A 16,631-nucleotide genomic window follows, 5' to 3' on the forward strand; every position below is an offset into this window, starting at 1 on the left:
TTTCTTAAACCATCCTGATCATCATTTCTTATAGCACAACGGTATTCTATCACAATCATATATTGCAATTTCTTCAATCATTCTCCAATTAATTAACATGCCCTTTTATTTCCAGCTCTTTGGGACAATTAATTTTTGTGTTAATCTTAAAGATAACAACAAGTTAATACTAGAAATCATGATAGAGAATACCTCTAACTACAAGCAGAATTCTCATGACTGTATCTCAGTCCTTCATATGCAGAAGAAAAAAAGGTTGATATTGTTCAGTTAATTAAATTGATAATCTGATGCTTGATGCAAAATATCAGATTAGTGGAGCTGGAAGAGTCCTTGAGAGATGGACTATTCTAACCTCCTCGTTTCACAGGTGAAATTGAGACCCAGGAAAGTAGAACAATTTGTCCAGGATTACACAGGAAGCTGGTAGCAAAGCCATTTCAATAATGGAATCTATTTTAATTAGAAGTCTTCTCATGGCCAACTTAGCTCACTTTGCCATGCAGACTGGATGTAACAAGCTCTTGGCTTTGTCTCTTGCTTCCTCCATGAGACTGAAAGCTCTTTGAGAGTGGAATTCATGTCTTTTACCTTTTTGTATCTCCACACAGTAGGTCAGCTTCCTTGGACAATCAGACAATTACTTGGTAGCAAGATAAGCAAGAACAAGTCTATGATAGCCATAGAAAGTGTGATTCCTGCCTTCAAGAAACTACAATCAGGAAGGAAATTAAGATGTTATCACAAGTAACAGTGATAGGAGGTAGGATGTGGTAAGTTTTTTGTTTTTTTTTTTTTTAAGAGGTTTTAAAAATCTGAGAGATTTGGGGAGAGACAGTACTTGCAGCAGTGTTTCCTGGAAGAGTTAGCACCAGAGTTAAACCATTAAAAAAAATGTGATAGAGTGAAAAGAACACTGACTAAGAAGACAGAGAACTTGGGTTCATATCCCATCTCAGATGTCTACTCCTTATATGACCCTGAGCAAATGATAAGCACCGTTGGCTTCAGTTTCTTGGACTCCATGGCTTCCTGGCCTTCTGGTTTCAACATGAGTCTGTGGAATTTATGACCAAAGAAGAACTAGAGAACATTATGAAATGCAAAATGAACAATTTTTATTACATTAAATTAAAAAAGATTTTGCATAAACAAAATAACAGAAACAAAATTAAAAGTGAAGTATAAAGCTGGGGGAAAAAATGTTACAGCAGGGTTTCTGACAAAACTCTCCTTTCTAAAATGTAAAAAGAACTGTGTCAAATTTGTAAGAATACAAGCCATTCCTCAACTGATAAATTGTTAAAGGATATGAGCAGACAATTTTCAAATGTTGAAATTAAAGCCATCTATGGTCATATAAAAAATGCTCTAAATCACTCTTGATTAAAGAAATGCAAACTAAAACAGCTCTGAGATACCACCTCATATCTTTCAGATTGGCTGAGATGACAGGAAAAGATGATAAATAAAAAATAAATGATAAAATATAAAAATAAATGACAATGGAGGAGATTTGGGAAACTGGGACACTAATGCATTATTGGTGAAGTTATGAAATGATCCAGCCATTCTGGAGAGTAATTTGAAACTGTTCAAAGGGCTATAAAATTGTGCATACCCTTCAACCCATATTTATAAAATCGCTGGTACTTCAAATGGCATATACTCATAATATTGCAATGACAATATATGTTTATGCATATTAAGTAGATAACTAGTCCACTGGATCCTAAAGTCTTCTTTTGCTCCAGCAAAGATCTATCAGAGGTTTCACTTCCTCTGCCATTATGTTGTTGTTCAATTGTTTTCAGTCATGTCCACCTCTTTGAAACCCCATTTGGGTTTTCTTTGCAAAGATAATGGAGTGGTTTGCCATTTCCTTCTCCAGTTTATTTTGCATATGGGGGAAACTAAAACAAATGGGGTTAAGTGACTTACTTGCCCAGGATCACCCAGCTAGTTAAGTGTCTAAAGCCAGATTTAAGTATCACTGACTTTGGGCCTGGTGCTCTAATCCTCGTGTTATTTATCTGTTCTAATAGATACAGGAAACTGTAGCAGTTATTATATCTCCACTAGGAGAAGAGTGCAGAGTTACCTTTCTAGACACCATAGTGAAAGATTAAAGAAGAAAACCCAAGTTCTCGCTCCCTGAGATAGATGAAATGAGAAGAGAGAGCAAAAATGTGGCCTTCTATAATTTGATCCTCTGAACCTTGAGGGGAAGATGTAGATTAAAATCCCAGCTTTCCCACTTAAGACCCATGAACTTGGACAAGTCATTTAGCCAATCTAAACCTTAGTTTCCCCATCTATAAAAGAGGGATTTAGATTAAATGATCCCTAAGGCCTCTTCCAGGTCTAAATCTATGATCCTACTACTTTATTAGGATTTCTTTCCATTGTGGTTTATTGGTTTTAAAATCAAAGGAGCTGAGTCCCCTGCTAAGTTGATATGTGGCAGCAAGCAGTCAAACATACCCCCCACCTCTCTAACAACGATCACTTTTCTCTTTTGTAAGACAGCAATGGCAGTAATATGTTACCTACCTCACAGGTTGTTGTGAAGAAAGGGCTTTGTAAATGGAAAAGTGTTATATTGTACTTATTCTCTCTCACACCCCAGTATAAACAAACTTTCCACTCCTTCCAGGTCAGTTTTCTCACAGTCTTGTGAAAATACGAAAAGCCCTTACCTCAGAACTCCATGCTTTAGCTTTTACTCTTCTTCTTGCTTGGAGTAGCTTCTCCCTCTCATAGAATCACAATATTTTCCAGTTGGGAAGGGCTTCAAAGACGCCCAGTTGGCTCCCCTACTTGAAAAAGGATCTCATCTACAAGATACCTCCTATCTACTAATTGCAATTCTATCCATCCTTAAAGGCTCAAATCTGCCCCTCCTCCAAGAAGGCAGATCTCTCTGGCCAATAGTTACAGAAAGTCACCTACTTGACTCAGCATCCCTTAATTTAGCCCTTGGTTATATACTCTCTTGTTTTGTGTTCTGATTTTCTCTCTTTTTTGGTGAAGATTATTAACCTCTTTTGTGAAGACCGGGTATTTTAAAATCAGCCGGAGTCAGGAATTCAGGTTAGGGGAAAATCGTCAATCTTTATTCTCAGTGAAGAAAGATCGGAGGTGGAAGAGAATGGGCAGTAGCAATGTGTGCAGCTGAGTCAAGAAGCTAGCTAGACCAGCAGCCACAGGACCAGCAGCTAGGAGAATCGAACCCAGGCCCAATCTCTCCCAGCCTCTCTTCCTGTCTCTCTGCCTCCACCCACCAAAATCGTCCATTTCCTATACATCAGGACTTGCACAGAGAGTGGGCGGGGGCCATTCTTTATCCAAGCATGTATATTAATAGAGTATAGCCCAATTACTATTTAGCTTCACGTGCTTGGGACCTCAGTGCATCAACTTAAGCCTCAGCCCATTACACTCTTTGATTAGATAATCCAGCCTCAGATACTTAGTGATCCTAAGCAAGTCACTTAACCTCTGCCTCAATTTCCTTATCTGTAAAATAGGGATAATAATATCACTTACCTCCCAAGGTGTTGTGAAGATCAAATAATTGTAAAGTGCTTAGCACAGTGCCTAGCATATAAGTGCTACATAAATGTTAAATGTTGTTAATCATCTTCCCAAGGCCAGAAACCATGACCCATAGGATCTAGCAAGATAACTAGCAAATGCTTAATAATTTGAATCCAATATACAAAAATTTCATCATAATCCTAAACAAGAATTTAGAAACTTAGTACTTGTCCAATGATTGGAGGATGACTGAACAAAGTGGTATATGGATAAGTGGAAATGAAGAATTCAGAGAAATATGGGAAGATTTGTAGGAAGCAAACCAAAAAAAAAAAAAAAAAAAAATGAGGGAAGGAAGGAAGGAAAGAAGGAAGGAAGCCAGAAAGGAAGCCCAGGTAAATAATTAAGAAAATAAAGGTAATGATAACACCAAGAGGTAAAAAAAAGTCCAGTCAAATACAATGAAAAATATCATTACTGAGTTTTTAAAATTAAAAGGTACATCTGTCTTGTGTTCACAGCTGAGTGTTATTTATGGAGTAGAAAGTAATCCATTCTGTCTGGGTCAGTCGACTTTGCAGAACTGTTTTCAGAATATGGACATTGTTAAGAGAATTTGGTATTTGTTGAATAGTGTTTGCTGCATCAAAACAAAAATGTGACAAAATAATCTTTTAAATTTTAAACTAATTTTCAGCAATACAATGATCTCTGACAACCCTGAAGGACTTATGAAGAAAAATCCTATCTATACCTAGAGAAGAAACTGTCTGAACACAAATTGAAAAAAAAAAAATTTAAGCCAAATGCATAGTCATTGATTGATTTATTGATTAGCTCAAAGTGGATGGAGCCTGGAGTCTGGAAGACCTGAATTCAAATCTAGCCTCAGATATTTACTAGCTGTGTGACTCCGGGAAAGTCTCTTAAATTCTTTCTGCCTCAATTTCTTCACCTGTAAAATGGGGATAATTCCCCTACCTCCTAAAGTTGTTGTAATGATCAAATGAAATAATAATTGTAAAGTGCTTAGCACAGAGTCTGGTAACACTGTTATTATCAACATCATCATCAAAGAAAAATCTTTACCATGAACCTATCAATATATAGCTCTAGGCTGAGAATTCTATAGAAAGAGTTGCCTACTGGAGAGACTTACATGAACTGATGTTAAGTGAAATGAGCAGGACCAGGAGATCATTATATACTTCAACAACAATACTATATGATGATCAGTTCTGATGGACGTGGCCATCTCCAGCAATGAGATAAAACAAATCAGCTCCAATAGAACAGTAATGAATTGAACCAGTTACATGCAGCGAAAAAACTCTGGGAAATAAGTGTGAAGCACTACATAGCATTTCCAATCCCTCTATTTTTGTCTGCCTGAATGATTTCCTTCACAGATTAATTGTACACTATTTCAAAGTCTGATTCTTCTTGTGCAGCAAAATAACTGTATGGACATGTACACATATATTATATTTAACTTATACTTTAACATATTTAACATGTATGGGATTACCTGCCATCTGGGAGGGAGGGTGGGGGGAAGGAGGAGAAAAATTGGAACACAAGGTTTTGCAACTGTCAATGATGAAAAATTACCTATGCATATATCTTGTAAATAAAAGGATATATATATATATATATATAGATAGATAGATAGATAGATAGATATAGATATATGAGTTGCCTAGATTTAGGTTTCTAGAATTGCCTGACCCAGAAGTCAAGGGAGCAGTGACATAAGGAAGGCATTCTCTTTAACTAAATAAAAGCAACAGAAGAGGACCATTATGAGTTAATATGGCAGCATCATATGCATAGCAGGGTGGAATTTCTAAATAAAGCCATGGCTGTGAGGATTATTGGAGCGGAGAATAAACATCGGTGAAAGCCATTCCTAGAATCTGGCAAATTGGGAAGATTGTTCCTTCCCCTTCCTCCTCTCTCTCCTTTACACCATTGGTGGCTGGACTATGATTCAGAAAGACAAGAGTAGAGTGAATCAGCTTAATCAGATGATAGCAATCAGATAAATGAAAACAAAAATAGTATGACCTGAGATTTACATTTATAAAATAATTATGACCACTATTTATAGCACACTTTTACAGAATACTTTTCTCAGCACTTTATGTAGAAATAACATTAGACCCATTTTACAGATGATGAAACCGAGATTTGCAGAAGTAAAGAGAATTATTTCCTCAACATCAGTGTTGAATTTTGGAACCAGGATTCATCAAAGCTGGGGGTCAAAACTAGATAGTTCTCCTAAATCCAGGACCAAGCCTTGCTTGTCCCACAATCAGACTGTAATTTCAGAGCATCACACCATACCAAAACGAAGCCAGTGGGACTGTATTTCCGCTGCCTTCAGGCCAAAGGCTGCTTTTTAGTGATTTCTTTTAGGCTGTCTTTGATGCTCCTTTTAACCCAACTTCACTGGTATCCAAATGAGGGAGAGCAAATTGTAGTAGAAACATTCCTAATTCTTCACTCACTATCTATGTGACCTTGATCAAATCAATTAAATTCTGTCTTGGTTTCCTCAATTATAAAATGAAAATTCTGAGCTAAATGATTTCTAAGAAGATCCCATCAATTGAAAAATCCATGATTCCTCAGGTCCTTCTTGGGAATGGCCTGAACACCCTTGAGGAGAGCCTTGGTTGGGAAGGTCTAGATAAACTGGACCAGGAGTTCTAAATACATTGATTTCCCACAGAGCCAATGTGCTTATAAGGGAAATGAACCTTATGCAAGCCCTATCATCACCTCTCTTTCTATAAAGTCTCTTGATATCTCAAGGATAATCAGATTCTCATCTACCTTCAAGGAATAATCTACAATATACTTGCTTAAACCTTCCCTCTATCCAAGTAGGTTATGTTATGGGAGGCAAAATTATTTAGTAGTGGATTAAAAGCTTTGCCACTTTCCATGTCTATATGACCCTAAGCAAATCTAATAACTGCTTTGGGCCTCATTTTCCTCAACTGGGGGAGGGAGGAGAGAAAAGGTTAGAGTAAATACCATTTCGGCTCGCTTTTAGTCTAAATTTAAGATTCTGCAATTTGGGGGAATCAGCTTCTGTGTTGTTGTTTTTTTTTTGTGGGGGGGGGAGGGGGGTCCTCTTCTCTATTTCTCTAAGCCTGGGTCCAAATGATCAGCCTCTGTAATTCTAGAGGGTAATGCAAAATGGCCTGTACCATCTTTTCCAGTCTAGAGGAGCTGGACCTCATCAGCACAAAAAGATGGGTTTTTCAGAAAATGCTGAATAAATGCTTAGATTTTTCCACCTCTCCCCCTCTTGCCATCCCCCAGCCCTTAAAACCCAACTAAATAGCTGACAAGAGGAAATGTAGTTTACTAACGAGAAAGATTGAGAAAACATGCACACCCTGTGTATTAATGAAATTTATGAGTCATAGCTATCATAAGAAAGTGTTTTTAGTTGACTTCATTCACCACTTCCTTTCTTCATATTAATTTCTCCCAACAGCCCACTTATCTTCCCTCTTGGAGAGCTGCCCACCATTACTTTCCCTGATATGGCAGTATCTGTAACAGGCTGATGTACTCAACTGCTGGGATTGCAGCTCAGCCTGCTCCCATGCCCCTCTTACTCCAGCACTCACAAGTTACTTTCTGTGGCTAATCAAATGTCAAAACAACCTCCCCCTGTGACTTGAAGAGGCCAGAAGCAGACAGATATTGGCAGCTAACAGTATAAAGCAAGCATTGTTTATTTGGGTGAGAAGAAGCAAGGAGGTTCTTCCAGATGTGGTGATATCAGTTGCAACTGGCAGGGGCAACTGCTCTCAGGTATTTTTTTTTTTTTCTGTTTTATTTTTTGTTTTTGTTTTTGTTTTTGTTTTTGTTTCTGAAAAGAAAAAGCTGCCTGATGGTGGTCACATTGTTGGTTTCCTCTTTTTAGCTAACCTTCCCCTCTATGTGTGGTAGAGTAAGAATATTAGATTGGTGATAAGGAACTGAGTTTCTCATCTGGGGTCTGGCACTTACTCGCTTACTGACCTCCAGCAAGAAATTTCTCCTCCATTTGCCTCAGTTGGCTCATTCGTAAACTGGAAATCATAATGATTGCAAAACCTACTACTGAGGATTACTGTTGAGGAGTGGATGAGAAAATGTGTATAAAATGCTTAGAGCACTGGGGGGGAAATGGCTGGACTCACTTGAAGTCAGTCAGAAGACAATCAAACTGTGAGACTTCTAGACAAGCCATTAAGCTATTTGATGCTCAGATTCCTCATCTTGAAAATGGAAATAAAAATTCTTGAATTACCTATATCACACACCTATATCACATTTTGAAGAAAATGCTGTGTGAACAGTAAAAAACTAAAGAAGCATAAATTATCATTATATAAATGTGAATTAGAATTATTATTATTAATACTAGAAGACTTTGAGTGTCTTCAGAAGTTGCAATGCTAGATTCTATTTGAAAAAAAAAAATTAACCCTTTTTTCTTCAAACAGAAACAGTTTCCAAATCAGGAAACTATATTTGACTAAAGTCCCAATGATGAATTAACTTGGGAAATTATGCTCTGTAGGTTTTTTCTTTTCAAATTGAATATTCAACATTTTGGAAATTAGCTCACAAAGAAGTGGAGTCCAGCACCAGTGTCTCCAATGGTCCTACTTCCTCTCCCTCACTCTCTTGTTCCTGAAAGCATGACCTCCACTATATCCATCTCTGATGTGATGACTAAAGTTTTCAGTCATATGAATGTGTGCAAGCCATCCATGCCAGAAACGGTGAAAAAGAGTGAGAAGGTGGGATTATTCTGCTTAGTAGAGCAATCCCTTAGGGGCAGAACTGATTTGACTGAAGATTGGAAGGTGAATACCTCAAACACATCTTGCCTTTTGGTTTTGGATAAGAAAATATATGTTAAATGTTTATGCAATGGGGGGAGGGGGAGATGGGGAAATTGCTGGATTTACTTTAAACCAACCAGTAGATCTGGGTTTGATAACTAGACAGATCTCAAGATTCTACCAACTCCTGACTGAGGCCATTTGTTCTGCCAACATTCCTTTTCTTTTTTAAAATTAATTTATTAATTTATTTTTTATTATTAAAGCTTTCTATTTTCAAAACATATGCATAGATAATTTTCAACATTCATCTTTGCAAAATCTTGTGTGCCAAATTTTTCTCCCTCCCTTCTCCCTACCCTCTCCCCTCAATGGCAAGTAATCCAATATATGTTAAACTTGTGCAATTCTTCTATACATATATCCACCATTATCATGTTACACAAGAAAAATCAGATCAAAAAGGGAAAAAATTGAGAAAGAAAACAAAATGCAAGCAAACAATAACAATAAAGAGTGAAAATACTGTTTTGATCCACACTCAATCCCCACAGTTCTCTGAGTGCAAATGATTCTCTTCATTACATAACCATTGGAACTGGCCTGAATCATTTCATTGTTGAAAAGAGCCATGTCCATCAGAATTGATCATCCTATAATCTTGTTGCCATGTATAATGATCTCCTGGTTCTGCTCATTTCACTTAACATCAATTCATCTAAGTCTCTCCAGACCTCTCTGAAATCATTCTGCTGGTCATTTCTTACAGAACAATAATATTCCATAATATTCATATATCACAATTTATTCAGCCATTCTCCAATTAATGGGCATCCACCCAGTTTCCAGTTTCTTGCCATTATAAAAAGAGCTGTCATGAACATCTTTGCACTTGTGGGTCCCTTTCCCTCCTTTATGACTGCCAACATTCTTATACCCACTCCCCAACTTTCCACTTCTTGCTCAGGGATTGATGATCAAATCAATATCATTAACAGGACTGAAAAGAGCATGTCCATGGTTCCATCAAAATCCCCATGATTGTTAATTGCAGGTTGCCCAGGCCAAAATTCTCTTCCCAGACCATTACACATATAGCTAAGATTGCTATAGTGCCTTGAAGTTTGTAAAGAATATTCCATGTGTTATCTCATTTGATCTTCATAACAACATTGGGAGGCAGATGCTATTACTAGCTTCATTTTATAGGTGAAGAAACTGAGATTAAGAGTTAAAGTTACTTGCCTAAGGTTATATTGCTAAAAAGTATTACAGGCAGAATTTAAATTTAGGTCACTGACTCTAAGCCCAACAAATTGCCTCATCCTCATCTGTTTAATATCATTCTTCTTGTTCCCCTATACTATTCTACCCCACCATTACATTGTGTCCTCTGGAAGCCACTCCATTGTTTAAAAATTGTCCTTCAGGTTTTAGTAGAGTAGACCTGTGCCTTCCTCCCAGAAATTACGTTGTGTATATTTTGTTTCTATTTTTTTCCCATACATGTTACTTCTGCATTTCCATGTGCCCTCTGGAACCTTGGTTCTATTATTAACAAATTGTCCTTGATATTCATTCATTCATTTATATGTACCTGAGTACATATAATAAATAATTGTATATAATTATATATTTAGAGAAATTTTCTATGCACTTGACGTCACCTTTCCTAATCCATAAAATGAGCCGTATACTTTTACCAACATCCTTACAAGATGCTCTGCCTTACAAACTTTAAAGTGCTATACAAATAGGAAGCATTATTATTTTATAACTTTAAGTTCTTTGAGGGCAGACACTAGTGTTTTTTTTTTTATTATTTGTTTGTTTGTTTAAAACCCCCTGAACCAAATACAGGCTACTATGTACCTGACATGTAGTAGATATTTAATAAATGATTATTAATTGAATTGAATTCTGTTTGAATAAAGAATGTCCGGAGATTGATCTGTGCTATGCAACCTGTGTGTATCACCTTTGTCAGGGTTCTGCCAACCAGGAACTGCTGCTATATTTCCTATGATACTCCCAGTAGACAAAGGCCAACATAAAAGTACCAGGTGTTCATCTTCTGGAGTCACAAAATGTGTGTCCAGCCTCTGGCATTTATTGCTCTCTACTGACTTTCAAGATATCCCCTTCTTTCCTCAGAAAGTTCGGCCTGACTGAGCTTGGTGAAACATCGAGAGGCCAAAGTCATCCCCGGCAATGGCCAGGCGTCCTGACTTTTGTCCTGCCACTGGACTTAGATGACTCTGGAAGAGAGAGTGAGGCTGGTGATTTTATGCAACTCTGTCTCCCTTAAATCCAATCCACACATGAATCAAGACATCACCCCATGATGTCATCGTTAACATTTGAAAATGAAGGACAAACCGGGGCAGCCAGATAGCACCATGGATAGAGTACCAGCCCTGATGTCAGGAGGAAGGACCTGAGTTCAAATCCAGCCTCAGATACTTGACACTTACTAGCTGTGTTATCCTGAACAAGTCACTTAACCCCAATTGTCTTGCCAAAAAAAAAAAAAAGGAAAGAAAAATAAGAAAACAAAGTTCACAACAACCCATTATGCTACTGGATTGCTGCTTATCATGGTTAGTGCTGTTCAGTTATTAAATGGGCTATAAGATAGTGAATTTCCTTTCAGTGGAAGCCCAAAAAAGGGGTTTGGGAAGGGCCGGGAGAGATATGCTATAATCTTTAAAATGATGACGCCACCAACAACCACCCTCCTTTTCCTTCTACTCAATCACTCTGCCTATGTAGCCAGCTTTTACTCAGGTAACCTTTCTTTTTGTTTGTTTAGTTCTATGCATAAATGGAAGATTATGGAAATAAACTCCTCTCCCAATCCCATCCCTCTAGGCGTGCATATAAAGAGGAAGGGTTTTTGTTTTTTTTTTGTTTGTTTGTTTTTTTGCTTTAAATGGCAAGGGGGAAAAAAGAAAACTATCTCTCTAAACTGAGTGGATACATGTATAGAGGTGGTGGTGGTGGTGGTGAATTGTGTTTTCAAAATGTAAATCTCCTTGCTGTTGTGTAGTCATGTCCAACCCTTTGTGACTCCATTTAGGGTTTTCTTGGCAATTGGCAAAGGATTGAGTGACTTGCCCAGAATCACTTAGCTCCTAAGGATCTGAGCCTAGATTTAAACTCAGGAAGATGAATATTACCAATTCTAAGTTTAATGTTCTATCCGCAGCACCACCAGCTTTTAATTAATTGGGTTATAGGTGGTTTTAATCACTTGTTGACCCTGTTTAATTATAAAGTTTAACTTGCCTCCTAAGAGTCTCCTATTGCTTGCCTAGTAGTGTCTCCTACTGCTTCTACACAGGACGCCTCTAGTTCATGAACTCTGATTTTTTTTTCATTCCCCTTGTAGGACCTTTGAATATACATTTCCCCTTTAAAAGGTCGCCCTCATCCCTATGATCCACATGAGACATACTCATTCACAAGGATCTCAGTCCATGATCCACCTTCTCCACGAAGCCTTTCCAGACCACACCAAGTCAGCACAGTCTCCTTTCTCAGGATACCTACACCACTCTTTGTATGAACTTCTCACTTGGGTCTTACTAGCTATTACCTTGTATTAGTTGTGTTTTCACACACCCATTATGTTGAGGATCTGCAACTAGAGATCATATGTACTAAAGGCAGAGCAAAGATTTTCTATTATCCCTCTTTGTAGTTTCCAGAAAGATTTCTAGAATTCTAGTCCTTCCTGGAATAGTCAATGATTAAATAAATTGCATTAAGATATAAATACATAAATTATATAGTTAATGCTTGACTGTGCCAAATAAAAGGGTTTGAATGATATTCAGGGAGGACTAGCACCTGCCATGTAAGGACTTGCTAAGCTCTTTTCAAGCCTGCTCATCCCATTTCATGTCTACTTGCTACCCATCTTGGCAGATAGGCTGAACCATGGTCAGAACAACCTAGAAGCCTCAAAACTGTCAGCATGTAGACGGGACGATTACTCAAAGCATGTGAAGACTCTCCCTGCTTGAATGGGCAAATGAGAACAATTTGTTCCAATGGGTATGCTGGGGGAATTTTGTGCCTGGTCAAACATCAAAGACAACAAGATCATCTTCTGCATCCCACGCCACCACCAATAAATTTGAGTTTTTTTCCTGGCAACTGGACTTCAATGGGTCTGGAAGGAATGATCGCATTATGGCAATATGGCATTATTAGAAGCATTATGGCAAATGTTTCTTTGGCTATTAAAGCAAGTTAATATCTTATTTATGTGATATGACCAAGAACTTCCTCCCTGTTCTACCTCTTCCCTAATCTACTTTCAACCTTATTACAATTCTGTGAGGAAGATACTACAGGTATGTTCATACCCATTTATTTTAAAGATGAGCAAACAGATTCAGGTTATGTAACTTATCTATGGTCATACAGTTAATAATGTCAGTAGTAGGATTTGAACTCTAAGATTCCCATTTTCTACCATGATATTCCATTCACTACTCTGAAGCTGCCTATGACCATGGTAAGTGACAAATAAGAGGATTCAAACCCAGGTCTTCCTTGCAAAATCAGCAGCTCTTTTCACCATGTTGTTATGGCTTTGAGTACAAAAACAATAAAATAAATGAAATCATCCTTTTATGCTGCTTGCTGACATCAGAAATCCTCTGATTTTCTTTCTAATTCAGCCCATTCCTATTCTTCCAAGAAGACAACTCAGCATGCAGAGAAAAGAAGCTGCCAAATCCCTAGGGAGACTGTGGAAGGCAGTTCATAAGGCAGTCACATTATCCCAACAGGAACTTATGACAAGACGCTAGCAGTTAGGCCCAAAATCCATTCCTAATTCCCACTAGGTTGGGAAAAACCCCTTGTCAGGTCACTCCAGACTCTCTGAAGTTGTTTGTCTTTCTCTTGTTTATACAATGAGGCTCTGTCTAGAAGGCTAGCTGGGCCTCCTACTTCTAAGAGCAAATAGTCTGTTGTGTACATTGGGCCCTTCTGAAGAGTTGTTTTTGGTGAAATACTAGGTTCTGAAATGTTTACTCCTTGTTTATGTTAAGAATCCTATAGATTCTTTTCCATAGACCCTTTCCATGGCTAGAGATTAATATATAATCATATTGTCCATATGTCTATATGTCCATAATTATGGACAGCCCAATACTAGCTCAATCCTCGACCCACAATAATCACATTAAGTAGTGGTCCAGACCTGGGGTAGGACCAAAGTCAGAAAATCAGCCCTAGCACCTTAGAGGCCTATATTTGAGAAGAAAAGACTCTATGTTTAAAAAGTCTATTTACAAACACAAAGTGATGTATGTTGAATGCTGAAAGAATGGTACCATAGTAAATAATGCCAAGAAAGTGTTTGTCGAATGAATGAATGGGTTTGGGGGAGGGAAATAGAAAAAACTATAAAAGAAAATATCAGAACCATATACCAACCAGGAAACATTTAGTGGAGGAGTAAATAGCTTCTATTTATCTCAGTAGACCTGAGTACATATTGTATTAGTAAATGGGATAAAAATTGATCTTCAATAACAATGATCCTGAGTCATTGATGGAACACAGTAAGCAAACTCTTAATAAATAGTTTTCACTCATGAAGAAAAGACAAATGCACGTGGGATATATTCTGTTTAAGAAAGTAGGGAATTTGTAGAATACATTAGAAGATTTCCAACAACAAAAATGAGATGTTTTTATATATATATATATATATATATATATATATATGTCTTGCTACTTGAAGGAATAAGCTTCCATCACAGAGAAAATGCACTTATATAAAACATTTATTCCTGTATGGTAGTGGAAAAATGAGGTGTTGCTTTATTCTAAATTGTTAAGTTAGAATATTTGTCATCATATACACAGACAAGGTAAAGGGGAGAGGGGGCAGCAAACCATCTGAGTATGCAATTTCCCTTTCTTTCCTTCTGTTATCCAAACCAGCCAAATTTTAGGTTAAAGTTGAAGCCTCAATTGAGGGCCAGAAGTCACAGTTGGTATATTTTGCTTGGAGTCAAGGCCACTCAAATGCTACAAGTTTCATCCATCCCAACTAAGTCTCATTTTATCAGATTCTGTAGGCCTTTTTGTATTTAAAACACAGGCAAATCCATTTTCTATGGTGGCAAATAACAATGCCTGACAGGATTAAGATAGCTCTGAACATCTTGAATAACACCCAGCTTCAAGTAAGCATATTAAACATGATTTATTTCATGAAAGAACAAGATAAAGGATTTGCCGCCATTTTAAAAGTTTAGACTGTTTCACTTGGGGAGAAAGGAAGAAAACAAAAGGCACTTTGGAAATCTAGATTTCCTTTTTTTTTTTTGTAAGTTCCCTCCCTTGTGAAAAGTCCAGACTCTCAACATTTATCAATATTTTTCTACTACCAAAAAGGAGAAGCATAAAAATGGATTTCTGAATTTATCCTCAAGCTTTCAGTCAGATTTTCAGAATATACATGCAATGATAATACTGGGCACAAATTATGTCTGTAATCCACTGGCTCTCAGCTTGTCCAAGAAAGTGGGCAAAACCCCAACAGAGAAGCAATTAAATGTCAACAATATGCAATAAGCCTTGTATTATGAATCTCAGTAGGAAATCTAGAACATGAGACCAAGGAGAAGCCATCAAGGTCAGACCCTTGGTCCATCAAGCCCAGGGATCTGGTGTCAACACCAGTTTTAAGGGATCATTTTCTTTATGATATCATAGATAAGTGACTCAAAGGTCATCCCTGACAAAATTATGAAATTACTGGGGGGGAAAAGTGTTTTTGGTGGCTTCAGCAGCCTTTTTCTATTTTTTCCATTAATTACATAAGTCACTTAACAACTTAAAACCTCAATTTTCTTATCTATAAAATGGAATTAATGATATCTATCCATTCTACTTATCTCTCAAGATGATTAGGATAAAGAGGGGAAAGATGCTGCAGGACAAGTGATTTCATTGATATAGGACAATGGTGTTCAAAGTGTGGACCAGAGATGCCTAGGATTTGGGAGAGATTCATAAACTGTTTCCATAATAAGATTAAAACATTTTAATTCCCAGTATGGTAAATATTAATAGCATAAACCACATAAATAACAATTCTTTTGGGGAATCCTCAATAATTTTTAAAAGGGTAAAGAGATCAAAAAGTTCATGAAGCACTCATAAAGAAATTCCTAGAAGAGAAAACTTACTCTTCTAACATAGGTAGGTGTTCTCTGCAATTTGTAATTCGCCTAGAGCATGGAGAGGTTATGTATCAAAGGCAGAACAAGATTGTTCTTAGCAATCTGTGTCACATGAAGAATAGCAATCCGAGACTCCTCCCTCCTCCTTCTGGTTGTTATTGTTTACCCTTTGTTTTAGAAGGGGATCAATGACATCGCTCACAGATACTCTTCCCCCATCATGCCATGTCCTAAGGGACATCTTCCTGGTTCCAATGGGGACAAGAAAAGTTACTGAACTCTGTCTGGCCTTCCCAAAGCTCTGGCAGGAGAGGAAGACCTAATAGGGTTATTTCAAAGGAGCAAGCTTCAAAGGATCATAAGTTTTGCTAAGATGGTCTCTGACCTAGGCTATCCCTGGAGGGTTCCAAAGATCTCAAACGCTGTCCTTTCCCTCAATGAGGAAGCACAGGCCAGTGAGAAGCATGATGCATGGGGAGTCGGGATTCCCAGAGCCTACCATCTCTGCAACAAACTTGATGTTTGGCTGGGGAATGAACTCGTGATTTCATTTCTCCATGGAATTCCCAAGTGAGGAAACTCCCTCTGCCAATACTAATCAGCACCTTCTCTGCAATTTATAGTCTTAGAGAGTTGTCTAGGGAATTGTGAGTTTGTGACTTGCCCTAGCTTACACGGCATGATCACAGTTAGGGTTCAAACTAATCTTAAGACTTTAGGAAAATGATTCAAAGGGCAACTAGGTAATGCAGTGAAGAGAGGGCTGGCCCTAGAGTCAAGAAGATCCGAGTTCTAATATTTAGTATCTAAGAAAGTTACTTAACTCCAATTGCATCCAAAAAAAAAAAAAAAAAGGAAAATTAATTAACTCCTCTGCGTGATAGTTTCCTCACAAATCAAATGAAGGGATTGTACGAGGGGCTTTGTTATCCCTTTCTGACTCCAAAAGTTTAGTTGGAAAAACAATGCATGAACCTACAAAAACTTATGCAAAAGTAAACAACAAGGAAAGATAAAA

The sequence above is a fragment of the Sarcophilus harrisii genome, chromosome 2 (genome assembly GCF_902635505.1).
Source record: "Sarcophilus harrisii chromosome 2, mSarHar1.11, whole genome shotgun sequence".
Taxonomy (NCBI): Eukaryota; Metazoa; Chordata; class Mammalia; order Dasyuromorphia; family Dasyuridae; genus Sarcophilus; species Sarcophilus harrisii.